General features: G+C 49.1%; 1 protein-coding gene across 13 annotated transcripts in view; it reads left to right on the plus strand.

Annotated features, from left to right (window-relative positions):
* RALGPS1 (Ral GEF with PH domain and SH3 binding motif 1) overlaps window positions 1-27,061 on the plus strand; it is a 311,034-nt gene that overhangs the window by 59,743 nt on the left and 224,230 nt on the right. For 11 of the 13 annotated variants that reach the window (XM_078436478.1, XM_081790947.1, XM_078436474.1 and 8 more), the window contains exon 2: window positions 4,805-4,883. The exons of 1 other annotated variant lie outside the window; for it this stretch is intronic. The gene's annotated coding sequence lies outside the window, so the exon portion shown is untranslated. Of the gene's footprint in view, window positions 1-4,804; window positions 4,884-10,934; window positions 11,032-27,061 lie in introns of those variants that run through there. One more of the 13 variants, XM_078436483.2, reaches the window with a different exon arrangement.

The raw sequence follows: 27,061 nt of genomic DNA on the forward strand, positions 1-27,061 counted from the left end.
CAACTTAGTGAATATGCTAAAACCTGCTGAGTTCTAGTGTAAAAGGGTCCATTTTATGGTATGTAAATTATATCTCAATTAAAAAGTAGTTCTTTTCCTGATTATTAAATGCTAATTATGGAAAAGTAAGAAAATAAAGATAGATGTCCCCCCCACCCCAAAAAAAAGCCATCATCTCTTTTTATCGTTTTCCTTTTTTTTTTATTGTTGAAGTATAGTTGCCATACAGTGTTATATGAGCTTCAGGTGTACAACATAGTGATTTGTGGCTGGACAATTCTATGCATTATTCAGTGCTCATCACGATAAATGTAATTGCCATCTGTCACAATACACTACCATGACAATGTTATTGACTGTATTCCCTATGCTGTACTTTTCGTCTCCGCGACTTAATACTGGTACAATACTTTGTACCTCTTAATCCCCTTTTGCTCATCACCCATCCTCTTCCCCTCTGGCAACCACCAGTTTTCTGTATTTAAGAATCTAGCTTTTTGTTTTGTTTTTTAGGTTCTTCATGGAAGCGAAATTATATGGTATTTGTCTTTCTCTGTCTAATTTCACTTAGCATAATAGCCTCTAGGACCATCCATATTGTCACGGATAGTAAGATCCCATTCTTTTTTATGGATGAATAATATTCCATTGTGTATATATGCCTACCATATCTTCTTTATCCACTCCTCTGTCAGTGGACACTTGGGCTGCTTCCATATCTTGGCTGTTGTAAATAATGCTGCAATAAACATACAGGTGCATGTATCTTTTCCAATTAGTGTTTTTGTTTTCTTGGGCAGTTACCCAGTACTGGAATTACTGGATCATAGGGTAGTTCTATTTTTAATTGTTTGAGGAACGTCCATACTATTTTCCTCAGGGGTTGCGCCAATTTATACTCATATCAACAGTGCACGAAGGTTTCCTTTTCTCCTCATCCTCACTAACACTTGTTGTTTCCTGTCTTCTTGATGCTAGCCATTCTGACTGGTGTGAGGTGATACCTCATTGTGGTTTGATTTGCGTTTCCCTGATGATGAGTGATGTTGAGCATCTTTTACGTGTCTGTAAGCCATTTGCATATTTTCTTTATTATTATTATTTTTTTACATGTTTATTTTTGAGACAGAGAGAGACAGAGCATGAACGGGGGAGGGTCAGAGAGAGAGGGAGACACAGAATCTGAAACAGGCTCCAGGCTCTGAGCTGTCAGCACAGAGCCCGATGCGGGACTCGAACTCACGGACTGTGAGATCATGACCTGAGCCGAAGTCGGTCGCCCAACCGACTGAGCCACCCAGGCGCCCCTGCATATTTTCTTTAGAAAAATATTCAGAGCCCTTGCCCATTTAAAAGTCAGATTATTTGGCATCTTTTTGGTGTTGAGTTGTGTAAATTATTTATATATTTTGCATATTAACCTCTTATTGGATATGTCATTTGCAAATATCTTCTCCCATTCACTAGGTTGCCTTTTTGTTTTTTGATGGTTTCCTTTGCTGTACAAATGCTTTTATTTATTTATTTATTTTTAAAGTCTGCTTATTAATTTTGAGGGAGAGAGAGAGAGACAGAAAGAGCATGAGCAAGTGGGGGAGGGGCAGACAGGAGGGAGAGAGAGAATCCCAAGCAGGCTCCACGCTGTCAGCATAGAGCCCAATGTGGGGCTCGAACTCACAAAACGTGAGATCATGACCTGAGCTGAAACCAAGAGTCAGACACTTAACCAACTGAGCCATCTAGGCGCCCCTGTACAAATGCTTTTAATTTTTGGTGTTGACTTATTTATTTTTATTTATTTTATTTTTTATTAAAAACATTTGTTTCACATTTATTTTTGAGAGAGAGAGAGAGAGAGAGAAAGAGAGAGAGCGAGAGAGGGAGACAGAGCACAGGTTGGGGAGGGGCAGAGAGAGAAGGAGACACAGAATCCAAAGCAGGCTCCAGGCTTTGAGCTGTCAGCACAGAGCCCGATGAGGGGCTCGAATTCACAAACTGTGGGATTGTGACCTGAGCTGAAGTCGGATGCTTAACTGACTAAGCCACCCAGGCGCCCCAGACTTATTTATTTTATAATTAGAAGTTTGTTCCTCTTAATCCCTTCACCTGTTTCACCATCTCCCCACCCATCTCTGCTCTAGCAACCACCAGTTTGTTCTTTGTATTTAAGAATCTGTTTTTTGTTTTGTTTTGGTTTTGTTTTAAGGTTCCATATATAAAATCATACTGTATTTTTGTTCTCTGTCTGACTTATTTCACCCTCTAGGTCCATCCATGTTGTTACAAATGGAAAGATTTTATCAGCCATTATCTTATTCTTAACACTTGGGGTACATTTGTCCAGACTTTCTATGTGTCTGTCTCAAAGTTGGATCAATAGACCATTTTATTCTTCTCTTCTGTCATGAGTTGTGTTTTGGGATGGGCAGAGTCCACAAGCATGTTCTTTTATTAAGTGTTTTAGCCTCTTGTGAGGGTGTTTATGTTGGAAACAGTATTTCTCTGCAAATAGAAACAGAACACTGAAACACTGAAGTCCAAAGACCTGGGGTCCTGCTCTGACTCACCTTAGGTTTGCGAGCTTGAGAGAGGTGCTTAATTTCAGTCTCCTCATCCTCATCTTTTGAGGTTTTTTTTTTTTTTTTTTTTTTTTTTTTTCCTGTGAGAGAAAGAGAGAGAGTGTGAGTGGGGGAGAGGGGCAGAGGGAGAGAAAGAATCTTAAGCAGGCTCCACACCGAGCATGGAGCCTGACACAGGGCTCGATCTCAAGAACCATGAGATCATGACCTGAGCCAAAGTCAAGTCAGACACTCAATCACCTGAGCCCCCAGGTGCCCCTCACTCTCATCTTTAAAAGGAATTGCGATACTTACTTTGTGACATCTTGTCCACGAGGATGGCTACCCTTGGGCGGTAGGTAGTGATAGAAGGGGGTGCAGTGGGTTTCTGGGGGTGCTGGTGATGTTTGGTCTCTCCTTCTGGGTGCTGGCTACATGGATATACCCACTTCGTGAGAATTCTTTAACCTGTGCACTTATAATTGTGCTCTTTTCTGTGTGTATGTTGCACATCTGTAAAAAGTGTACTTAAAACACTGAGAAAAGGGAAGCATATCAGTCACATTGCTCTTATTAAAGCTATTATTAATCATGAGAATGAAAGTTTTTTGTATTGTTGATGAGTAAAATAAAGTCATTGGCTTAGCCTATTTATTTCATCTTTATTGCTTTGATCATTGTATTTGTTTTATAATATGTATAACACATCGGTACATTAGAATGTGTAGTTAACGTACAGATAAATATACGTACGTTAGAGGTGTTCGCTTAATATTTCTCAGCTGTCGGTAGTGAAGGATCAGAAGGTTTGGTGAGCCGTGTGGCTCAGGGTGGTAGCAAGGGGGCCGCCTGAGCGCAGCCTGGCTGCTGGAAGCAGGTGGGAAGCAGGTGGGCCAGTGGGTGAGCCTCCAGCAGTTCAGTGGGTGTCTGTGTTTGGGTTGGTTTCCCTGTTGCTGGAGCATGAAGCGTGAGACATAGCAGGGCGGTGGTGGGCTGGAGAGGGAGGCAGACGCCAGATCTCCGGGGGGAGGGGCTGAGGGGAAGCTCTGAAAGGTGAGAGGACAAAAGGAAGGGGTCAGCAGAAGAAAGGAGCCAGCAGAGGAGGCTAGAGAGGCTAACGGGATGGGCGGAGACAGAGCCACAAAGTCGTTATTAGGGGCCGATAGCTGAGTTTCCAGAAAGAGGGACTAGTGAACCAAGAGGTGGGAGAACCTGAGGTCACTAGTCTCTGCAGTTGGGAGGTCTTGGTGGCCCGGGAGGGAGCAGCCCCACTCGTCAGGTAGAGTGTTTCCAGGCGGGTGGTAGTGAGAGGGTGCGGTACTAAGGAAGTTGGGGTGTCTGATGGGAAGCAGCCTGGAGTTCAAGGGTCAGAGCTCTTTTGAAGACTGGGGAGGACTGTAGGTGTTCTCAGGTAGAGGGTAAGACCAAGAGAGTGGAAGAGATTGGGGTTGCCAGGGAGAGGTGTCTTAGCCCCGAGCCCAGGCCAGTGGTTGGCCCTGGATCTCTGGCAATTGCCTCTTTCTCAGAGGTGGGAGCAGAGGACCAGGAGAAGATACGGAAACATTTAGGCTAAGGGAGGGACCCAAGGGAGCTGAAGTCAACTCTCCTCAGTGAAGGAGGTGGTACGGTTGCCCTCCTGGGTGTGGAGTGAGGTGGGGGGGGGGGTGCTGTGGAGGACAGAAACCAGTGACGGGGGCCTTTGCAGGCACCCTATGCAGGATACTTGTCTGTACCAGCAGGCTGCCAAGAGGCCGTCTCTGTGTCGGGACATGCCGGCCGCTCCCTCCCTTGTATGAACACTCTTTTCAACAGCAGGGTGCTCAGAGGGCAGGGGTGTTTGTGTCTGGGTACTCCTGAGTCCCCTTCCTGCTGGGTAGTGCCCGAGGCCATGGCTGGTGCTTTGGGCCTGCCAGAATGCACATTCCCATAGAGTCATGCTTTTCTTTGGGGGTGATTCCCCAGGGCAAACCCTTGCATGCTTAACACAGCATGTATCCAAAGCATGACAGGAAAGGAGAAGTTTAAGAAGTTTAAGTTGATTTTGATGAATAAGGGACAGGCTTTGCTACCTGGTAGGCTAATGGTGATATAAAATATTGACCTGCGGGAAAAACTGACATTTCAAAGAACAGGCTGAAATCGTATCTTACAGCACTATAGTTGGTCTGACCTTGCTGAGCTTTGAAAAACAAGTCTTACCGTATGGAACATGGTTGTAAATGTAGTTATTCCTCCTACTTTTACAGCGGCTACTGTTTGGAAAGAGACGTGCTGGGATGGTATATCCTGTTGGCCTGGGATTATGAAGCCCCACATGTATTCCTGGTAAGTTGGCTTATGGACCGTAGTCAGATGTGCTCTCTTGAGCAGGGCCATAATATACAGGCACAGAAAGGTGCACGCTGGTGCAGGTGATCTGGGTGGTGGTGCGGTCAGAGGAACCTCATGCCAAGTGGGGTCTGTGGGGCTGAGGAGCTGCAGGGTGGCTTTTGGGACATCAGACATCCCCCGTGAGCCATGCATGCAGAGGTTCCTTCTCTCCAGGTTAAACTCAGAGGTTTTCTCTGTTGGATCTTACATCAAGGGCTTTTCTTTTCTCCACCTCCTTGTGCAGAACCTCTCGTTGCTCCCTTGTTATGCTGTTGCCTTTTTGCTTCCAGTGGTGAGAAGCTGGATGTTCTGTGTCTGACTCCCCAGTACCTGGGATGACTTCCTTTCTCTCAGCCTCAGTCTGTCCCTGTACTTCCGCACAGACCCTTCTCCTCTCTCTTTCCAGTTCAGCTACCCTTGCCCCAGACCCTTCATCAGAAAGGCCAGCTCTTGTGTGAGTTGCTTGGCCGTGGGAGGAAGGGTGAAGGCATATGAAGACAAATAAGACGTGGTCATTGTCTTCAAGAGACCGCACTCTGGTGGTCAGTGCCCTGCCACCCTCTTCCCCTCCCCGCCCCCCTTCTTGCTCCCTAAGAGTCTGTGAGCCCTATCTGTGTGCCCCCAGCTGCTGGGGGCTCTCCTTCCTTTTAAACCCTCATGGCACATATTTTAACTTCCTCGTGGCCCTGCCTACATTCTGCATCACGTCATGCTTTTTTTGATGTACCTGTACCTCCTACCTTACCTCCTTTACCAGACTTTAAACTCTTTTTTTAAGAAGTATTTATTTATTTTTGAGAGAGAAAGAGAGGGAGTGTGTGCACACACAAGAGCAGGGGGTGGGGGGGGGGGCAGAGAGAGAGGGAGACAGAGGATCCAAAGCAGGTTCCATGCTGACAGCAGAGAGCCTCACAAGGGGCTTGAACCCACAAACCTTGAGATGATGACCTGAGCCAAAGCTGGACACTTAACAGGCTGAACCACCCAGGCGCCTCTAGACTTTAAGCTCTTTTAAGGCAGGGGTTGTGTCTTGCCCATTATTGTATCCCATGCAGTGCCTTATATACAGTAGGTGCTCAGTGAATATTACCAGACTGAAACCAACTTGGACTCTCTTATGGCTCTCCATACCCATCTGCTTTGTGGCCATGGTTCTCGGGTCTTGAGACAACATAAAAGAATAAAAGGGGGAAAAGCAGAGAGTGTTTGCCTAAAAGAATGTTAAGAGATTCTGTACAGGTGGGAGAAATCACAAAAATGTTAAAAGCTGAAAGATTACAATATTTTTCAGATTCTTCTAGTAGCCTTACCCTTCTGTCAACCCGTTATCACAAAAGAGGCAGAAGGCGAAGTTTCTGATGTTTTCCTACCAGGGCTTCAGTCTTCCTTCATGTTCCATGATTAACTACAATACAAGTAATTCATATAGTGCTTAGAAGAAGCTCTTTCCCTGAAACTTACCTACTGGTGGGATTGGTTCCCCGAGGAGGATGCTGGAGACAACTGCTGGAGGATGGGCAGGAGCACAAGACAAAACAGACTCAGAGGGAAGTAATCTCCCTGAGGTCGCAAAGCAAGTTAGTGGCAGGGTTGAGATTGGACTCTAGGTCAGTCTTGTTCTAGAAATGGAACCTGTCTCCACGGTCTGTGCTTTTGGGTCTGATTAGACCTGGATTCCAGGATGAGGCACCTGGCTGGCTCAAGTTGGAAGAGCATGCAACTCTTGATCTCAGGGTTGTGAGTTCGAGCCCCATGGTGGGTGTAGAAATTACTGAAAAAGAAATAAACTTTTTAAAATTTTTAAAAAAAGACTTAGGGGCTCCTGGGTGGCTCAGTCGGTTAGGCCTCCGACTTCAGCCCAGGTCATGATCTCGCGGTCCGTGAGTTCGAGCCCCGCGTCGGGCTCTGTGCTGACAGCTCAGAGCCTGGAGCCTGTTTCGGATTCTGTGTCTCCCTCTCTCTGACCCTCCCCCGTTCATGCTCTGTCTCTCTCTCTCTCAAAAATAAATAAACGTTAAAAAAAAATTTTTGAAAAAAAGACTTAGGGGCGCCTGGGTGGCTCAGTCGGTTAGGCCTCCGACTTCAGCTCAGGTCATGATCTTGCGGTCCGTGAGTTCGAGCCCCGCGTCGGGCTCTGTGCTGACAGCTCAGAGCCTGGAGCCTGTTTCGGATTCTGTGTCTCCCTCTCTCTGACTCTCCCCCGTTCATGCTCTGTCTCTCTCTGTCTCAAAAATAAATAAACGTTAAAAAAATTTTTTTGAAAAAAATAAAAAAAGACTTAAAAAAGAAAACAGAACTGGATTCCTGGAGAGGGATGGTGGTTGCCCACCTGCTGTCCGCGGAGAATCTGGGCAGAATTGCCCCCAGTCTGTGCAGGTGCGAGGACTCCTCTCTCCTGTCATCACCAGGGTGGGGACCGAAGGGCAGAACATCTGCCCCCCCACCTCTCAGCAGGAAGGTCACACTTCACCAGCTCATTTCCCTTGAGCCCTCTTGAACAGAGGCTGTCAGGTCGCCCAGGGCTTCGGGCTTCTGCTGCCGCAGAGGCTCAAGCAGTCTGCCATGAACGGGGAGTGTGAGAACCCGTATCCTTCAACAGGCAATGGCAAGTGACAGCACATTTTTGGAGACTTGGCCATAGAAAGGAGGGAAGGCCAAGCTTCACACTTGGAGCAGTGGCTCCTTTGAGGCAGAATGAATGGAGAGGACGCTTAAGAACTTCAATTCACAAGGAATGAACTCCCAAAGGGGTGAGATTGGAGTGTACCAGAGGCTTTCTGGAACTAAAAAACATGTATTTTGAATTCAAAGATCAATAGAAGAGTTGAGATTAGTGGTTTGGAAAGTCACACAGAAGAAATGCCTCACAACCCGGAACAATAATAAAAAGAAATGGAAATCATGAATTAAAATGTGAGACACTTAGAGGCCTTATCCAGGAGACCTGGCATGGGGGTAATAGAAGTTCCAGAAGGAGAAAAAGGAATAGATGGAGGAGTAATAGAAAAGCAGTAGAGGGAAATAGCGGTGAACTGAAGAAAGATGTGATTCTTCAGATTCAGTGGATTCAGTTCATACTAAGGCTAACACTTAACCTATTTTGTAGTAAAATTCTTAAACTCCAAGAAGAAAGAGAAAAATCTCTTGTAAGAAGAAGGAGCAGGATTTTAAAGGAAAGAGAATTAGACTCTCATTAGGCTTCCCATATACAGTGCTGGAGGCTGGAAGGCAATGGACTTGTCTGCAGACTGTTCAAGGGAGAGGGGCTGCAGTCCTCTGTGTGCCCAGCCACAATGCCACTCACGGCTTATTGCAAAAGAAAGGCGATTCAAACATGTGAGGGCATAAAACATACAGTATCTGTGAAGTGCAGCTGAGAAAATGCCTTGTAAACTGTCCAGTGGAAGGACAGTGAAAGCAGGGCAGAGATGATGGGATAGAGGAAGAATGCAGGGAACAGAGCAGAGCAGGGCACCTGTCAGTGCCTGTGGTTTATCTCAGTGACTACTGCTGCTGTGCATCGGAGTTTTTATTGTGTTAACTTATTAACAGGTTTTAAGATAGAGGAGAACTGCTGTATGACAAAACATAATAGGCTGAAAACAAAAATTCTAAACCACCTTTGCAAAACCTAAGGTTGGGAGGAGGGATGAGAGAGTGAAGAAATAAGTGTTCCATGTTTAGGACACTTAAATAAACACAGAGGAAATGAAACATAGAGGCTTTGTTATTTATCTGTCTTAAAGAAGGAGAAATACAGGTTCAGTTTTGACTTTTGGGGATGAGAGGGTGTATTAGGGCTAGATTTGGTTGCATACAATAGATAACCCCTGCATAAAATGGCTTGAACGATAAGGGTTTATATGTTTTCATCTCATGAAAAAGTGAAGAGGTAGGCAGTGTATGGTTGGTATGGTGGAATCAGTGTCATCCCAGACCCAGGTTCCTTAGGTCTTGCAGCTCTTCCATCTATAGCAGATTGCCTCCTGATTCAAGATGGCTGCTTGAGCTCCAGTCATTACATCTGCATTCCAAAAGCCTGAAGGAGACAAGGGGAAGAAGGGTGTGCCCGTGCACTTTCAGACATTTCTTTTTTTTTAACATAAGATACTTTTTTTTTTTTTTTTTTTTTATTGCTCTCATCACCTAGAAAATTCCAAGCATTTTAGGAGCTCTGTACGAGCAAGGGGGATAAAGACCAAATACATATTTCTTATTATAAGTCACAATTTCATAGTGACCCTTTCAGACCTTTCTTAAAGGTCTCACACAGCACTAACATTTATACCTCAATGAGTAGAGCTTAGCCACATTGAGCTACAAGGGAGCACAGGGTGGGCTTAGGTAAAAACAGGAGTTCTCATTCTAAAGAAGAAAGGGAGGAAAAAAGAAGTTGAGATCTCTGCCTCAAACGATAATCAGTAGCAGAATGAATACAAATTAAAACAATAGTTTTCTTTTTTTGCCTTTTTAATTAGCAAAAAAAGTTACAATGAAACCAGTGTTAGCAAGTGAGTGGGGAAGTGGGTCCTCTATGACATCGCTGGTAGGGAGTATGAACTGTTCTAACTCTGTGGGGAACATACTCTGAAAGTATCTAATACACTTTAATGTGTGTATTACACGTTAACTTTACACGTTAAAGTGTATTAGATAGTTTCTCATTTTTGGAGTGGCAGAAAGGCAGCGATGGATTAGGCGTTTATTACAAAGGAGCCAGCTTTCTCTGTTCCGACATGGGACAAGGCCACAGTCTGGTGGGTTTAAAAGATAAATTGCATAATAACGTCTCCAGTAGGGGTTGCAAACTGGTGGCCTGTGGTGGCAGATAACCCTGTGCTGGGCACTGTGTTAAGTGCTTTCCACAGTGAACTTACTCTCATCTCACAGTGAACTCACAAGATGGGCAGTATTAGATCACCTATATTTAGAGGAGGAAATTGAAGCAGAGAAAGACTAAGTATCTTTTTTTTTAAGATTATTTTTTAAAATACTTCTGAGAGACAGAGAGAGACAAGAGACAGCATGTGAGCAGGGGAGGGGCAGAGAGAGAGGGAGACACAGAATCCGAAGCAGGGTCCAGGCTCTGAGCTGTCAGCACAGAGCCTGATGTGGGGCTCGAACCCACGGACTGTGAGATCATGACCTGAGCCGAAGTCAGACGCTTAACCGACTGAGCCACCCAGGTGCCCTGAGACTAAATATCTTTCTTAAGGTCACCCAACCAATAGATGCTAGGCCCAGGCTGTGACCAGGGCTCCAAAATCTGAACTTCTATCCACTCTGCTACCCAGCCCAAAGAGCACTGTCTAATCTCCCCCTTGGTTGCTTTGTGTGGCCAGTTCAGAGCTTTACAAATGTTCCAAATGGAAAGCTCTAAGTGGTGTAGTTAGCAACAGGCCCCGTGTGTCCTGCTCCTGTTATACCTGCGTCTTCACCAGTGACCTCATCTGCCTGGGCCCTGCAGGCGCTTGAGGGTATGACCTTGGTTTCTGGTATGAGTCCCGCTTGGTTATGTGTATTTATGCGGCTTAGCGGAAATGCTTGGAGGAATACACCTTGCTGCTTGCTGTGATTACCTCTGGAGTGTGGAAGGGGGAGGGCGGCGGGGGAAGGGTGGGTTGATGAGTTTATTTGTACATCTTACTGGATTTGCCTTAGAGCAACAGGGACCTGTTGCTTTTGCAGTTTAAACTGGAAGTCCAATGAGGTAGAATCTATAAATAATTAAATATCAAGAAACATCCCAGTAACTGTAACTGAACCTTCCTTTCTGTCATTTCCTTTGAGATTGTCTTTATAAATGTGACTGTTTAAGCAAGGAGACTTGAGTTTTCCTTTCTGTAAGATGAAGGCCATCCGTTGGAACATGTGACACTTTGTGACTTTCGAGCATCTAGTTCCGGAACCTAAACTTACGTTGACAGCAGCACAAAGGTTGCTCAGGAAAGGGTTTGTGAGCCGTGGAAGCCTTGGGCCAGCTCCTGACACGGCTCGCGTGACCCTCTTACTGGATGTCTTGGAGAGGCAGCCGAGTGCTGTGTGCCAGAGCTGTGGCGGTCCGGGGAGGAAGACGAACCCAGATGCAGGACAACTGTGGCAGGTGCCATGGAGGAGAAGGCTGGGTGCTCTAAAAGCCAGTGGGAGAAGGACATAACAGAGGGGGTCCCAGAAGGGTTCCTGGAGGAAGTAACATCTAGATTAAGACTGGAGAGGAGAGGAGGGAGGATGGTCTCACGGCCCCTGTGAGAGACAGCAGGGCAGGCGTGGCCGCCGGCGACCTCTGGCAGCATTTTGGCACCTGTTTGCGCAACTCTCCTTCCTTGGCTGGAAGCCGCCTCCACAGGGCTGGCAGAGGGACTGCACCTCCCAGCACAGAACATGCTTCCCCATAGGTGGGGCCTGTGGTACCTCTAAGCCCCCTCTTTCCTTCCCCTGTGAGGACCACAGCCCTGACCACTTGGGAGTGGGTTTGAATGCAAGGAATCGGTGGGTGGGGTGGGGGAAGGAGTCCACAGGAAGCAAGGACAGCAAGGCTAGGATGTGATGGTCACATGGGCCGTTGGGCTAGGATGTGATGTTCACATGGGCTGGCTGGGCTTTGAAGATCAGTCTGTAGGGAGCCTGGGAGGGATCTGGGCTGGAGGGATTGTTAAGGCAAGTTTCACCTGTTCTTAGTTGAGGCGGCTGCTGGGAGGTAAATTCCACCTGGGTCCTGCCTGAGCCCCGAATGTTGCTGTGCTCCCCCGGCCCCTCCTGCCTCAGGCATTAGCCCCGGTATTTGCACCACTTCTCCCCGCCCCACCCTGCAGGGCTGTTTGTACCTGCGGGAGGGCCTTGTCTCCTTCAAGTCCTTTTGTGCAGTCCTTGAGCCTTTTTGGGGGGCAGCAGAACCACATGGCTTGGGGGTGCTGTTGGGGTGGCTCAAGCATCACAGCCTTGCTCTGACCTTGCCCCTTCCCTTCCACAGTAGGCTGGGGGAGTAATTCATCCATTTTTATTGAGAACACAGCCGACTGCTGGGTTCTGTGCTGGGGACTGAGGCTAAAATAACCGTTGGAGAATCTGCCTGTGCCGGGCCCTGCCGTCAGCACTTACCCACAGAGGCGGCCTCAGCTCCGGGACCTCATGTACACGGAGCACTCAGGCGAGTGCTGTACAAGGTGGGGCACGGGGGGGAAGTGGAGCTTAGAGAGGCCCTTGCCCCCTGCCATGCTGGTGGTAGGCGGAGAGCTGCATTCAGACGCAGGATGTCGCGCTTGTAGGTGCCGTCCCTGGTGGCGAACGAGATGGGTACAGAGCTCGTGGCCCAGCAGGCACATGCTCAGGGATGACGGCAGTTCCCCGTCAGGGTGACAGGTGCTGTGGCGGGTTAGTGGAGGGCGCACAGAGGAGGGGCCCTCGACCCAGACCGAGGACCAGAGGACGGAGAAGGGACGAGTGTCCCAGGAAGAGTCCTTGGTGTGATCAGCATCACTGCCCTGTCACCCTGGGGCTTGTACCTCAGTCTCCTCTGGGCTTTGGTGAGGAGGTGCTGGCTTAGTGCCCTGTGCCCATGCTCAGTTAGTTAGTGATTAATCACGGAGAGCAGCTACGTGGCCCCTGAGCCCAGCCAGACTTGTAGGACCTTGGCCCTTAGGCATTCTCACTGGGGAAGACCCGTCCTCTTCCACAGGCTGTGTGACCTGAGTTTGTCACTACAAATTCCCCAACCTTTTTGGGGACACATACGCAGGGGGCCCGGTTTTATGGATCTGTGCCCCCCAACCCACCTCTCTCCACTTCTGCCCTCGAGTACATTCGTAAAGGACTGCGCCCTTGTAGTTATAATGGAATGTTGTAAAAACTCTGAAAATCCAAGCTGAATAAATCCTGCCTTGACCCTGCCACCCCACAAACCAGACTGCATCTGTGCCGCCCATTTTCTCTCCAGTCCCCGTCCACGGGGCAGGTGGGGTTGCTACAATTGTGCGCCTTGCGGACGGACTTCCTTGACGGGCTGTGGAGGACATTGCTCGGCTGGAAGTGGCCACCAGGTGGTGCCAGAGCACCAGGCGCCCGACCCCACCCTCCCGCGTCGGGACTACCTGGCCGTGAGCCGTGCTCCAAGGGCACGTCTGTGGAAGTTCACTTTCGGGTTTCTCCCCAGATGCCGTGTTGCTCACAGCCTTGTTTTATCACCTACTTGGAAAGAAATGGAGCAATACCGAAAGTACAGAAGTACTGAAAGTACAAAAAGTAGAAAGTAAAAGTGCTATGCACGGACACCTTTCGCAGGTGATGGTAGTAACAGTTGTGTCTTTACGTGTGTGTGCCCACATGTGTGCATACGTATTGGAAAGCATGTCCAGATGTCCCTTTCTCAGTGAGAGCACTTCTCAGCCCTCGCCACTGAAGATTGCAACCCCTCCTTCCCCTCTGCCTAGCCGCCCCCGCCCTGCTTTACCTTTTCCCTCTCTTACCACAGCTGACTCTCCATACGCTTTTCCCTGCGTGCTGTATTGTCTGCCTCCTCCACCAGCAGGTACTGGGGGATTTCTGGCTTTTCCTTCACTGCTCTGTGCCCAGCACCTGGAACAGTACCTGATCCAGACTAGACTTTCAGGAAATACTTGCTGAATGAAATAATAAGGGTGGCTATGTCCTGAATTTGTGGCCATCTTTCTCTGTCCATAACTATTTATCTGTCGCATCCTTCTCAACCATCCTTTTCATCCCCTTCAGTGGATGCGGTCCACCTACCTGTACTGAAACATGCCAATGAGGCTTTCCAGTGTTTTCTTCTCTTTTTTGCAGGTGGTGGTATGGTCAGTGACTTGCTGGAACACACTCTCTGGTCGGTTGCCCGTCTGATGATTTCCTAGCTTTGCTCAGACTCTGGGCTAAGTGCTTCCCAAATAGCATCTTGTGCAGTCCTCACACCTATGAGAAAGGTGCTGCTGGTAGCTTCTGTCTTTGCAGGTGGGAAGTTGGGGCTTAGAGAACAGGCTCCTGGCCTGGGCCACATGTCTGCTGAGAGCTGAGCCAGGCTCTTGGGGAATTCCTTCCATATTAAGGATCTTACTACATCCTCTCTCATGACATTTCAGACACACATTTCCCCAGTTTCTTTTTTTGTTTGTTTGTTTTACATCTTTTATGTCTTTTTAAAAATGTTTATTTATTTTGGAGAGGGGGAGAACAAGTAGGGAAGGGACAGAGAGAGAGGGAGAGGGAGGATCCCAAGCAGACTCTACACTGTTGGCTCAGAGCCTGACATGGGGCTTGATCTCACTAACTATGAGATCGTGGCCTGAGCTGAAATCAAGAGTTGGATGCTTAACTGACTGAGCCACCCAGGTGCCCCCATTATGTCTTAAAAAAAATTTTTTTTTAACACTTTTATTTTTGAGTCAGAGAGCAAGTGGAGAGGGGGCAGAGAGAGGGAGAGGCAGAATCCGAAGCAGGCTCCAGGCTCTGAGCTGTCAGCACAGAGCCCAATGTGGGGCTTGAACCCACGAGCAGTAAGATCATGACCTGAGCCACAGTTGGCTGCTTAACCTACTGAGCCACCCCGGTCCGGTGCCCCAATGATGTCTTTTCTTATACAGAGTTCTAATTTTTTTTATTGTAGTTAAATCTGCTGATGGTTTCCTTTGTTTTTCTGGCTTTTGTATCACCCTAGAGAGAACTTCTTCACCCCAAGGTTATTAAAAAAAAATAATGGTTAGCGTTTCCTCTGGTATTTTTATGGGGATTTTATGTTTGGTTAAGTCTCTAATCTATCAAAATTTTATTCTTATATATGATGTTGGGTAAGATTTTAAACAAATCCCCTCCCCCTTAAGAGAATAGTAAATTGTTTTGTCAACATCTATTAAGTGATCCATCCCTGCATGCTGTTTGCAATGACATTGTGACCAGATGTTAATTCTCACATGTATTTGACCCTGTGCTCTGGGCTGCATTCTGTCCTGCTCATTCATTCATCTCTCAGTGCTCTTTATCCTCGACCATGGCTTCCTGGCAGGACAAATCACTTCTCATCACATGTCCTTTTTTTGAAAACTTCTTAGCTTTTAAAAATTATTCTTCCAGATGAAATTTCAAATCAATTTGTTGAATTCCAAAATGAATCCCCTTAGAATTTAGAATGACCTTGTATTTTATTTATAGATCAGTTGGGGAGAGTTGATGCTTTTGCAATATTGTCTCTTTATTCAGAGGAGTGAAATCTCTCTCCTTTAATTTGTCTTCTTTTTTGTTAGGAAAACTTCATAATTTGCTTCAAATGATTTCTGTACATTTCTTTTGAAGTTTATTTGTAGGTATCATTTGCTCGGTAGACTCCCAGGCCATTGCCTTTTCTAGCTGGCTGTTGAGACCAGAGAGACCGTTGATTTTGTGGCCAGATGTCTGACTCTCATAGCTTCTCCTCTGTCCACTTCCATTCGCTGCAAATCTTCTAGGAATTCTTAACTTCTGGTTTGGTGATGTCATTCTTCCCTGTATTTCAACACTGCAACAGATTTCTTGTTCTTTTGTTTTTGTTTTTCATTTAATAAGATTTGGTGAGGGGAACGCAGATGTGTGGACCCAGTACATTGTCTTGGAACTAAGATCTGTTTCTGTGGTTTGTTGTGAACATGTGACTTTCTCTGTGTGCTCTGGTGCCCTGACCCCTGCCCCTGTCACCCACTGCTGTGTGCTCCGTGGGGGTGTGGGATGGTACTTGAAGACGGTCTAGGACCAGGGTATTCTTCCTCAACTTCTGGCTCCTACCTCGTGGGGCACACCCTTTATTCCTAATGGGCTTTGTTGTGCCGCTGCCCAGATGTTTTTCACTCTCCTTCTCCAGCCAGACCTCGCCCACCCCGCCTCACTCTTAGCTGACTTCCTTCCTGTTTCAGTGGGAAATGCCAGGCTGTGCATCATGAGCCAGGGCTCAGTGGTGTCTGTCAGGAAGGCCCAAGAGTGTGGGTGTCCTGTTCTGTCAACCTGTTCCTCACCTTGATATTTCTAAAGTTCATCCTGATGACAAGGAAAAACAGCAAAGGGGAATTTGAATTAAATGACCCTCATGAACCAGCCAGTCTCTGGCACAGGGCTCTCCAGTCAAAGCTGGCTGAAGCAAGTGATGAGCTCTTTGCCCACTGGGGCTTCCCATGCTCCCTAAACTTGACCTGTACCTGGGGTCCAGGCCGGGCAGGTGTACTTAGGGGCGTGTGTGGGAGTCCCACAGGTCTCACAGCAGCAGTGGGGAAGAGAGGGGCCTTCAACAGGTGTGTGACTTTTTGGCTCTTAGGGATGGTCCGAATGGATGTGGCCCAGTCAATGAGCTGGACTGTTACCTGTCAAACCAGTAATTCCTCTGCCCTTGGCAGGGACTAAGAAGGAGAGAGGGACCCCCTGCTCCTCACAGTAAACTGTCTTCAAGCCTGCCCCATCGTCTGTCTACTGTAGATAATGTATGTTTGGCCCACATGTAACGGGTGTGAAATGCCTTAACCTCAGCATCCCAGAGCTGCAACTCTCGATTGATGGTTTGGCACGGGAAATGACAAGCCCCTGGTGTTAGGCCTGATCGTGGAGCTTGTGTGTGTGTAGGGGGTGGTGAGTGGGGTGGGATATGAGGGTGCAGAGTTGCTTTTTAAATTTAACTTTTTAGGGGTGCCTGAGTGGCTCATTCAGTTGAGCATCTGATCCTTGATTTCGGCTCAGGTCATGATCTCACGGTGCGTGAGCTCGAGCCCAGCATCGGGCTCTGCGCTGACAGTGAGGAGCCTGCTTGGGATGCTCTCTCTGCCCCTCCCCTGCTCATGTGCACGTGCACACACTCGCTCTCTCTCAAATAAATACATATTTAAAAAATAAATTCAGCTTTTTGTTTTGAAATCACTTTAGACTTACAGACAAGTTGCAGAACAGTACACAGCATTTATGTGCATCCCTCCCCCAGCTTATATGTGAACAGCTTACACGGGCTTAACACAGTTAGCAGACTGACTTAGGTGATGAGTTAACATAGGTACCATGCTATGAACTAAGACTTGCGACCTTTTTCAGATGCCACCAGTTTCCTCCCTGATGTTTCCCCCCTAATGTTCTTTTTCCGTTCCTGTCTCAGTCCAGGATCCTCCCTGCATCTAGCTGTGAGGCTTCATTAGTGTCCTCTGGGCTGTGATAGCTCCCTGTCCGGAGGGTCACGTCAGGTCCTCGCGGGAGGAAACGTGTGGTCTAGTTCTTGTACTACCGCTGCAGGTACCTCTAGGGTAAAAGCGTCTCGTCCTGAGAGACGTCACCAAACCCCCGTGTACTGGCGCCCCCCGTGCCAACCAGGCTCTCCTGTCTCCCCAGGGCCACCCTCCTCCAGCTAAGGTCTGGGTGGCAGCCGCCCTTGTCCCTGTCTTCCGGGGGCAGGGGAAGCAGCCACCACAGTCCCACCCTTGCCATCTTCTCTGAGACGTGCTCTGTCAGGTGTGCCCTCTGTCTCTTGGATTTTTCATATTTTGCCCTCCACGGACTCCTTACTTTGAACCTGAGAATATGCTCAGGAGTCACTTTGAGTTCCCAGAAAACCCCAGTCTCCATCTCCTGCTTTCCCGGTTTCCTCCCCAGCAGGCTCCAGGAGACTCAGGCACTTCTTAAGTCCCTTTGCGAGCCGGGCTTTCCCTGACTGGGGCCCAGGGCCCTCCTGGCGTCAGACCCCAGGCTGTCCTCAGCTCTGTCCTGAATGGTTCTGCGTGATCTTAAATTTTTTTTAAACATTTGTTTATTTTCGAGAGACAGAGACAGAGCATGAGCAGGGGAGGAGCAGAGAGAGAGGGAGACACTGACTCCGAGGCAGGCTCCATGCTCTGAGCTGTCAGCACAGAGCCCGATGCGGGGCTCGAACTCACAAACTGCAAGATCATGACCTGAGCCGAAGTCGGACGCTCAACCAACTGAGCCACCCAGGTGCCCTGGATTAGTTTCCTTTTGAGAACCGTTCCTGGTTTTATGAGAAGTGCAGATTCTTTACTCACATTTCTTTTGGTGCCTCAACTTCAGCGCGATGTCTTGTGGTCTCATGCCAAGGGAGCCCTGCCCGCGTCTGCCCGTCCCTGGGGAGGGTGAGCGTGTGGTGAGGGGTGCCAGCACAGACGTAGCTGACGTTTACCAGCCGCTTCCAGCCTACACCGACCTGGCGACCCCTTCAACCATCTGCCATCTGCCATCTGCCAGGTGGGGGAGGGAAGGAAGGTGGAGCTGGGTCAGGTCAGGCAGCTTGCTCAGGGCTCAGAGTAAGTGATGGGTGAGAATTCAAATCCTGATTTGTCCGTTCCCTAAGCCACGGAAGTACTTGGCTTCACCTGCAGCTGTGAGGCTGTGGGGGGTGAGGGTGTCGAACTTGGGGCTGCTATAAGGCCTCCCCAAATCCATGTGTGCTCCCAGCTCTGTCAGGCTGAAGAATGAGTGCTGTAAATACATCTCACTGCACTCCAAGTGGATGTAGACATTGCTGTGATTCGTAGACCGCAGATTAGTTTAAATGTGTTAGTGATTTATAACAGCTTTTTGTTACTAAGGGTTTTTCTTAGTCAACAGATGCCAAAAATAGAACTATTTCTTTTTGGTGTTAAAACGGATAGTTTCTTAAGTACATTTATGTGTGTATTTGTACATTTACTTGTATCTCTGTGTGTGCGGATGTGTGCATAAATGCTGCCCTCCCCTAAGGGAACTGTGTGACCTGGGGCACAGGGACTAGGGTTTGTGGGAGACAGGGACTTGCCTTTTTTATTTTATGCCCTTTTATTCAGTTTTTATAATTTCGGCATGCACGTGTATTACTTTTACATAAGAAATTCAGGAAGTCCTCCTGTTGGAAAAGGTTAGGCGCCCCTGGGCCAGACTATGGTTTCTGAGGACAAGGATGGGCCGTGTCCCCTTCTGCCTCCCTGGCTGTGGTGCGTGGGCTGTGGGGACACTCATTCCGCACCTACCACCTGCATTAGCGGATCGCCGCCTGTTTGCGGGGGGCCCTACCTTAGCTCAGTGAACACAGGTGCTTCCCTTCCCCAGGAAGATGCCCTCGTGCTCCTTTTCTCTGGTGTGCTGTTTCACGGGTTTGTCCCTTTTTGTGAGGTCTGCAGACCCTCCACCCCTAAATCCAGCCCGCTTTCCCACACCCTGCCGCTTTCTCTCCTCCACGGGGGCACAGCCGTGGTGGCGCCTCCCCGGCCCACTCTGTCTCCGTCAGCGAGAAGGTGGGATGTCGGAGGCTGAACATCTGGCGGGTGGTTTGGAAGGGCCGGGGGTGGGGGTTGGGGGGCGGTGAACGCCGCAGTGAGTGATGGCATTCAAGTCTGACATGTGCTTACGTGGCCGTGGCCGGGCCTCCCTTTGAAAGCCGCCAGACGCTCCTGCTTGCCAGGAAAAGAGGTCTGGCCGGTTTGGAGAGGGTCAGGAAGAGGTGGAGATAACCACCCTGCCAGCCCGCACAAGGGGGACTTTCTTAGGGGGACTTTCTTGAGCTGCCGGCCCGTGGTCCGGCACCACAGTGATGGTTACCTTGGGGGAAGCCCTCTGGCAATAGGAAATGTGCATGCTGTGGCGGTGTGTGTTTGTGTGTGTGTGTGTGTGTGTGTACACATGTACGTACATACACTTACTGCTCCTGAAGTGATGGAGGGGTTGTGGGCAGAACCCTCTTTGCTTCCTTCCTGTTCGTCTTGTCACAGCTTCTGTTCAGGACGGAGGAAGGTGGAGAGCAGCACCGTCCTCTGAAGCGGAGCTCCGGGTCCGTTTCCATGCTTGTCTGCAACATTTGGAAGAGATCACTCTCTTGTAATTGAACATTCCTGGATATGTGTATTTTCTTTGAAACAGCCTCCATACGCTTAGGAAAAAGTGGTTATTCTGCCTTTTCAACAGTGGTCTGCACCAGACTGTCTCGTGTTATTTTCTTGGTTTCCTGAACCTGAAACATTGAAGGAGAATTCTGAAAGTTTGGAAGGAAACCAACATGGCATATGGGATTTTCCTTCTCTCTCCGGGAGCCCACACACAAGAGCAGATTCTGTCATACAGAAACAAGAGATGAGGGATTGTTCTGTGGTTCTGATACAATTGCCACGTTCTTGCGAAGTTACGTCATGAGAATTGCTTTTTCTTCTGCGGTGTTTTGGTTTCCAAGGAGGCATTAGCAGTGTGTGTGTGTGTGTGTGTGTGTGTGTGTGTGTGTGTGTGTGGTGAGAGAGTTGGAGGATGGAAAGATGGGGTTTTGGTGTGATTCGGATTAAAAAGCCAGGCTCAAAAAGCTGGAGCTCTCCCCATCCTGCCAGCCTGCCCCTGATCAGCAGGGGCCACAGCCAGTACAGGCAGGTAAAAGTGCACCCCTGAGTTAGTTTCATTAATCTCTTGGTACCTCCATTTCCTCACCTGTGAAAAAAAGTTTGTTAATGCATGGAAATCCTTAGAGCCTGAAACAAAGTGATAGATAGTGGTGTGGGAGTCCCTTGAGGCCAAGGGCTGGTCTGATTCCTCTGCACGAGCAGGGTTTGGGCAGTTTCACCAAGTTTGCTGAACTGATGAGGGAGTGACCAGGGCACAAGACATCGTGGCTGTGGCTGTAGCCTCAGGGCCATCCGGGAAGACAAACTCTGTGGGGGTCCCTGCCTAGCTTATTGGCTGCTGTGTGTTAGGATGCACACGGGCTGGGGTCAGGTGAGGAGGGGGACCTGCCCCCTTGTGCTCCTGGCACACCAGCACCTCAGGGTGCTTTCACGCCCCAATCTGCCTCACTTGCTGAGGGCATCCTCCTTGCCCTCGGCCGCCCTTTCCTTGAAGCGCTCCCACTGGTCCTTCGAGACCCAGCTCAAGGGTGCTTGTCAGTGATGTCTTCTTTGACCCCCAGGGTGAGCCTGTGATCCGTTACAGCATGTGTCCCCGTGAGCAGCTACTTTGGGGAGTTCTTCCCACTACGCTGCGGGGCCCTGGAGAGCAGAACTGGTCCTCCAGCGGGCTGGATGGGTGACGAGTGAATGAATGAACAGCTGAGCAGCGTGTGTAGCTGTTACCCACTCGTGACAGCCCCAAGCTTAGAGGTCATCCTTGGTTCCTCTCTTTTCTTCTCCCCTCCCGTGTGGTCCATCAGCAAGTCTTGTATCTTTCCCTCTGGAACCTACCCCGCCATGTCCATCCCCAACCCCTGTGGCTAGCAGTCTATGCCGTCATCCTCTCCTACCCCAGCTGGCTCCGAGGCTCCGGCTTTGTCTCTTTTCATTCAGTTCTATGCCGAGTAGCCAAAGTGATCTCACAAACAGTAAGATCAGATCCTGTCACTCCCCTGCTCACAGCCCTCTAGTACACCAGAGGGTTCCCACTGCACTCCGGATAAAACCCACACTCCCGCCGTGGCATCAAGGCCCTTCATGCTCTGGCCCCAGCCTGTCTGTCCATTGCCTTCTGCCCACCCTGGTCCATCTGCCTCCATCACAAGCCTGCTAAGCTCATGTGCATCTCAGGGCCTTTGCACTTGCTGCGCCCTCTGCAAAGAACACATGCTGGTTTTTATGGGCTGACTGCTTCCTGAGGTTTCAGTCAAATTTCACATCCTCAGAGCGTCTTTCCTTGACCACCTGGCAAATACCGTCCTCCACCATCTTTTAGTTTTGGGAGACACTTCTCAGTATCTGAAATTATCTCCTTTGTTTCCACGTGTGTATTTTCTTTCTTTTTAAATTTTTTTTTTGATGTGTATTTATTTTTGAGAGAGAGACAGAGCATGAGTGGGGGGAGGGCAGAGAGAGAGGGACACACAGAATCTGAAGCAGGCTCCGGGCTCTGAGCTGTCAGCACAGAGCCTGACACGGGGCTCAAACTCAAGAACCATGAGATCATGACCCGAGGAGAAGTCGGAAGCTTAACTGACTGAGCCACCCAGGCGCCCCGACCCATGTGTGTATTTTCTGACTTCTACACTGGAATATAAGTTCTCTGGGAGCAGGGCCTGCTGGTTTTGTGTCCCTTAGTGCCTGGAACAGGGGTTCTGAACCAGGCATCTGTGAATTCGAATGGGAAAAATATGACATCTTTATTTTCACCAACTTCTCACTGAAGTTTAGCATTTCTCTCAGTTACTAACACAGACAATGAGTCACAGTAATAGTAGCACTTGGGACTTTGTCACCAATAAAAATCACAGGTATTTTCATATCACATAATAATTATTGACGTCTTAGAATATCTATACTCATAACTACTTTTAAATTATGGTAGTTATTCAACCTCCCAACGTATCTTGTTATATCATGCAATAATAAAGAAATATATATATTCCCTTACATGGAGAAATATGTTATTGTATTATAAATTATTTTAAAATAGCTATAGTTTAATATAATTGTTTTCCTGGGTAATCCTATGTAGTTGGTTTCCTATGTGATTTTATGCGTTTAAAAATACTTCTATGAAAAGGGACCCAGAGCCTTCACTAGGCTGCCAGAAGGGTCCAAGGCATAAACACGGTTAGAAGCCGTGGCTGGAACAATACCTATGTGAAGTAGAAGCTCGACGAATGAATGGTGCTTCTCTTTCCCCATTCAGATGAGACCCTTGTGTTTTCATGGTCGGGTTTGTGGTGGCGTGGCATGGATGTGGTGTTTCGGAAGTAGCCCTGATCAGGGTCTTTTGGAAAGCCCCTCTCACTACCTGACACTACGGAGCCGGGGTTGGGAGCCAGGCCCGCTGCTGTCCTTTTCTTTCAGACACAGCCTCTGCCTTCAGCCTTTTCGTGCTTCTGCTGCCTTCACACTCCGGCCGACTGTCCCTGCAACCGGGCAGATGCCACCCCCCTACAAGTGAGGGCAGAGTGTCTCAGTTTGGTTGACCAGCAGAGACTGGCATCTTAGCGTCCCGAGTTCCCAGGAGAATCAGGTGGCCACTCTGGTGCAGTCAGTCTGGCCTGGGAGGCACGGTCGCCGTCCTCAGGGCCCCTCCCAAGGGGTGGAGAAGCGGTTCTCCGGGAGGGGCCTAGGCCAGGCTGACTCCCTTGATGGGAGTCTGGTCCCCGATGAGGAGTTGGGGCCTGGCCAGGTCTCAGGGACTGAAAGTGGATGGGTGGGGGTGTCCCTGGGCCCTGGAAAGATGTTCTGTTCTGCTTGGTTCTGTTATTTCTTAGTATGTGAAATATCACTTGTCTGAGACATGCTGCCCACGAGTTAGGCTATTTTTGTCCATGGCGAGACTTGCAGGAGTCAGATCTGAAACAAGCGCTCTGTCTTTCTTTCCAGCCCAGGCTGCCCGTGGGGAGCGCAGGGCTAACACGCTGTGGCTGCCGTGCTCTGTGTCCAGGTGGGCCCGAGGGGCGTGCGGTAGGCAGGTCAGGCCTCCGGGAGGAGGAGCTGCACTCAGACACCTGGACTCAGCCTCCGCTGTCCGGTGGCCTGGCATCCACAGCTGGGAACCCCTTTCCCGCAGTGGAGGCCTGTGGTTTCACAGAGCGTGATGCCGTGCTTTCTTTAAGCTAATATTTTATTTGTTTATTTTAGGAAAAAACAATAGGCATAAATGAACAGAACTGTAGGATTAGATTAACACTCACAGTAACCAGTAACTGGGATTGAGTGCTTGGTCTGTGGCTAGCCCGGGCCGAGTGTTTCACATGCATTTTTCTCACAGGGTCCTCATGGGCTCTTGGAGGAGGCCCAGGCGCTGGTGTCGACGGACCAGGGTTTGAACACCCCAGTCCCACTGCTCAACTAGCAGTTGCATCACCTCTTGGTGCCTCAGTTTCCCAGAAGAGTCTCCCCTGCCTGGGGTTGTCGTGAAGACAAAATGAACTAAAAATGTAGCACTTAGCCCAGCTTCGCGCAGCTGCCGCTCCCTGCGTGTGCTGCTGTCGGTGTTGGACGGGGGCACCTGAGTGCGCCCCCCCCCAGCGATGATGGAGAAACGGGCAGAGGTGGTAGCGTCCTTCGGACGGGATGCAGGGGGTGGGCGAATGAACTGTCATGGAAGAGGGCGTGAGAACCAAACGTGGCCTCTGTGTTGAAGGGCTATGTGACTTGAGGGCTTCTGGTGTTGGGTGAGTGGGGAGAGCCAAGGTCTCTGGTTTGGGCTCCATGTTGGGCCCCCCCGGGGCAGACCCGCAGAGTACCAGGCATACTGTGAAAGGACCGAAGCTCACATCAGCCCGGAACTGATGCAGGTTGGATCCACAACATCATCACACAGCATCAGGCTGGCTGTCTCCCGTGCCCTCTTCCCCTTGTGACTCTGTCAGGCTTGGGTTGAGTCACTTCAGTCTGGCCCGAGCTGATCTGAACAGAGGCCATCCAACAGGCTGGTTGCTTCTGGCATAGAGAGCCTGGCTGGGTTGGCCCCGACTCCCAGTCCGCATGAGTTGGTTTGTCCGGTCTGAGACAGCCCTGCAGCTTGAGTCAGTCTCATGCTGCCTCTTTGAGCTCTTGAGCCTTACTCTCAGCCTCAGTTTCTGGATTTCCCACTTTGAAGTCTCTAGGTTCTCATGGGGTGTCTGTGGGAAGGTCTCGTCTGCCTGACTCCTGGGAGGCCTTCCCTTTGCTCCAGACGTGGGTTCCCCTTCTCTCAGTCCTGTCTCTTCTGCACTGGAAATTCCTCAACGTCTTTTTGCTTATTAATAACCCTTCTCTCGGGGCACCTGTGTGCCTTAGTCGGTTAAGTGTCTGAATCTTGATCTTGTCTCCGGTTTGTGAATTCAAACCCCACGTCGGGCTCTGCCCTGTAAGCTTGAAATTCTCATTCTCCCTCTCTCTTTTCCCCACCCTTGCTTGTGTACACACGCTGTCTGTCTCACTCTCTCAAAATAAATAAATAAACTTAAGAAAGTAACTCTTCTCTTGTCATGGGCCAACGTGGTTTGTTTTTGCTCTTTTCATATTTCTTTGATTATTTCAAAGGGACGTGGAAGGGAGCAGTTAAACATGTGAGTTCAGGGTGCCATCGTGAAACAACGCTGGTGGCTGCTACTTTCATTGTAGTGTAATTTACATACCGTAAAATTCACCCACTCCAAGTGTGTGATTCTGTGATTTTGAGTGAATTTACGGAGCTGCGTTTAACAGTCGTGATGATCCTGTTTTAGAACATTTCCGTCACCTCAGAAAGATCCCTGTGCCCGTCTGCAGTCAGTCCTGCCTCCACCCCAGCCCACCGCTGATGTGCTCCTGTCTCTATGAGTTTGCCTTGTTTTGGCACTTCATAAAAATGGCATCCTACAGTACAGTCTTTTGGGTCTGACCTCTTTGACTTAGCATAATGTTTCTGAGGTTTATTCATGTTACAGTTTGCATCAGTATTTCGTTTCTTTATTACTGAGTAGTAGTCCACGGTAGGGAAATATCTCATTGTTTATCCACTCACCACTGGAGGAGCAAGGAGCGTTTAGATTGTTTCCAACTTTTGGCTCTGGTGAATAATCCATGTACATGTCTTTGTGCGGACATATGCTTTCATTTTTTTAAAAGGTAGCTACCTAGGAGTAGAATTGCTGGTCATTTGATAAGCGTCTGTTCAACTTTTTAAGAAACTACCAAGCTGTTTTCCAAAGGAGTTGTACCTTTTACCTCCTACCAGCAAGGTTTAAGGGCTCCATTTCTCCGCGTCCTTGCCAGCGCTTGGTTTTGTCTTTTTCATTATAGCCGTCCTGGTGGGTCTGAAGCGCTGTCTCATTGTGGTTTTGCTTCGCCTTTCCCCATGGCATTCCCCTCCTTTGACATCTGTATGCCTTCTTTTGCTAAAGGTCTCTTGGCATCTCTCACGCAGCTGCCTTCCAAACCTGCCCCAGCCACGGCTCAGGGTCCTGGGTGACCGCAAGCACGGCTCTTCCGAGGACAGAGGGATTGACAAATGGCGGTTCTCAGCCCGTCCCCTTTCCCTGCTGGTGAAAGAGGAGTTTGGCCTCTGCTGCTCGGGTTTTCCTCTGAGGAAAAACTTTGCCGACCTGTGCTTTCCCCCCCTTCTCTTTTGGTATAAAAATTATCAAGCATTCAGAAAAGTTGAGAGACTAGTGCAGTGAACGCCTGTCAATAGATGTCAGGCGTTAGCATTTTGCCATAGTTGCTTTATCTCTACTTCAGCGTATTTTGCAGACTGATCGGAAACTAAATTGTAAACTCATTTTAGCCCTGAATTCTGCCACAGCGCATCGCCCGGACAGACTTTCTCCTACTTAATCTCCCCACTGATACTATCACGCCCCAGAAAATTAATGGTAGTTCGATATCATCTAAAATATCCGTATTCAGCTGTCCCTGGCTGACTCCCAAATGTCATTTATAGCTCAGACTGGTTCTTCTCAGCGTTTGGGGGAGGAAAGGCGGGAAGGCGGACGGCTCACAGGCTGTTACTCAGGAGGAGATGGCTGGCGAGGAAGATGGCGGAGAGGTTGTGAGGGAGTGGCCATCGTGGCTTTGGAGATGGGGGTGGACGGAGCCTGCAGCACCCTTGGGCGCACGGACCTTGTCGGGCGTGCGACTCTGTTCTGTTCCGAAGCGCTGCTCTGTGATGAGCCCTGGGGCTGAGGCTCCAGCAGGTCACAGGCAGGGTCGAGATCTTTTCCACCCATCTCCAGACGATCTTCCCCAGCGAGCTTCAGGCGAGACCTTGCTCTCCAGGGTGGGTTTTCTCACGGGCACCGCAGACTCGGCATATATCCCAGATTAAATTCATCATCTTCTTCACAGATCTGCTGCACCACCTCTGTTCCTGCCCTCGATGGGGGACACGCCGTCCTTCTGGCACCTCAAGCCAGACACCGTTCACCCTCAGCTCATCTACCCCGATCGCCCTTCCCCATCAGTTTCTGTTGATTTTCTGTCTCTGTTGTCTCCCAGTCTGTCTCCTCTCTGACTCCACTGCAACAACCTCGCTTAGCTCAGGGGACCTTCATCTCTGGCCTGAATAAATGCAGTTGGCTGCCGGCTGGTACCTGACCTTCTCCTTTCCTTCCCTTCTTGCACCCTCCCTACTCTCCTGGTCACTTTCCTTCTAAAGAGCAGGTGGTGGCTGCAGCTCCGTGTCGTTGAGTGATGTGATAAATGCCCTCCTAGAGGCATGTACGCGTTGGCACGAGAGCATCTGGTTCTGGTTCCAGTGGTCCAGGCTCGGTAACCCGAGGAAATGACATTTGA

This window comes from Panthera onca, chromosome D4 (assembly GCF_046562875.1).
Source record: "Panthera onca isolate mPanOnc1 chromosome D4, mPanOnc1 haplotype 2, whole genome shotgun sequence".
In the NCBI taxonomy this organism is placed as follows: Eukaryota; Metazoa; Chordata; class Mammalia; order Carnivora; family Felidae; genus Panthera; species Panthera onca.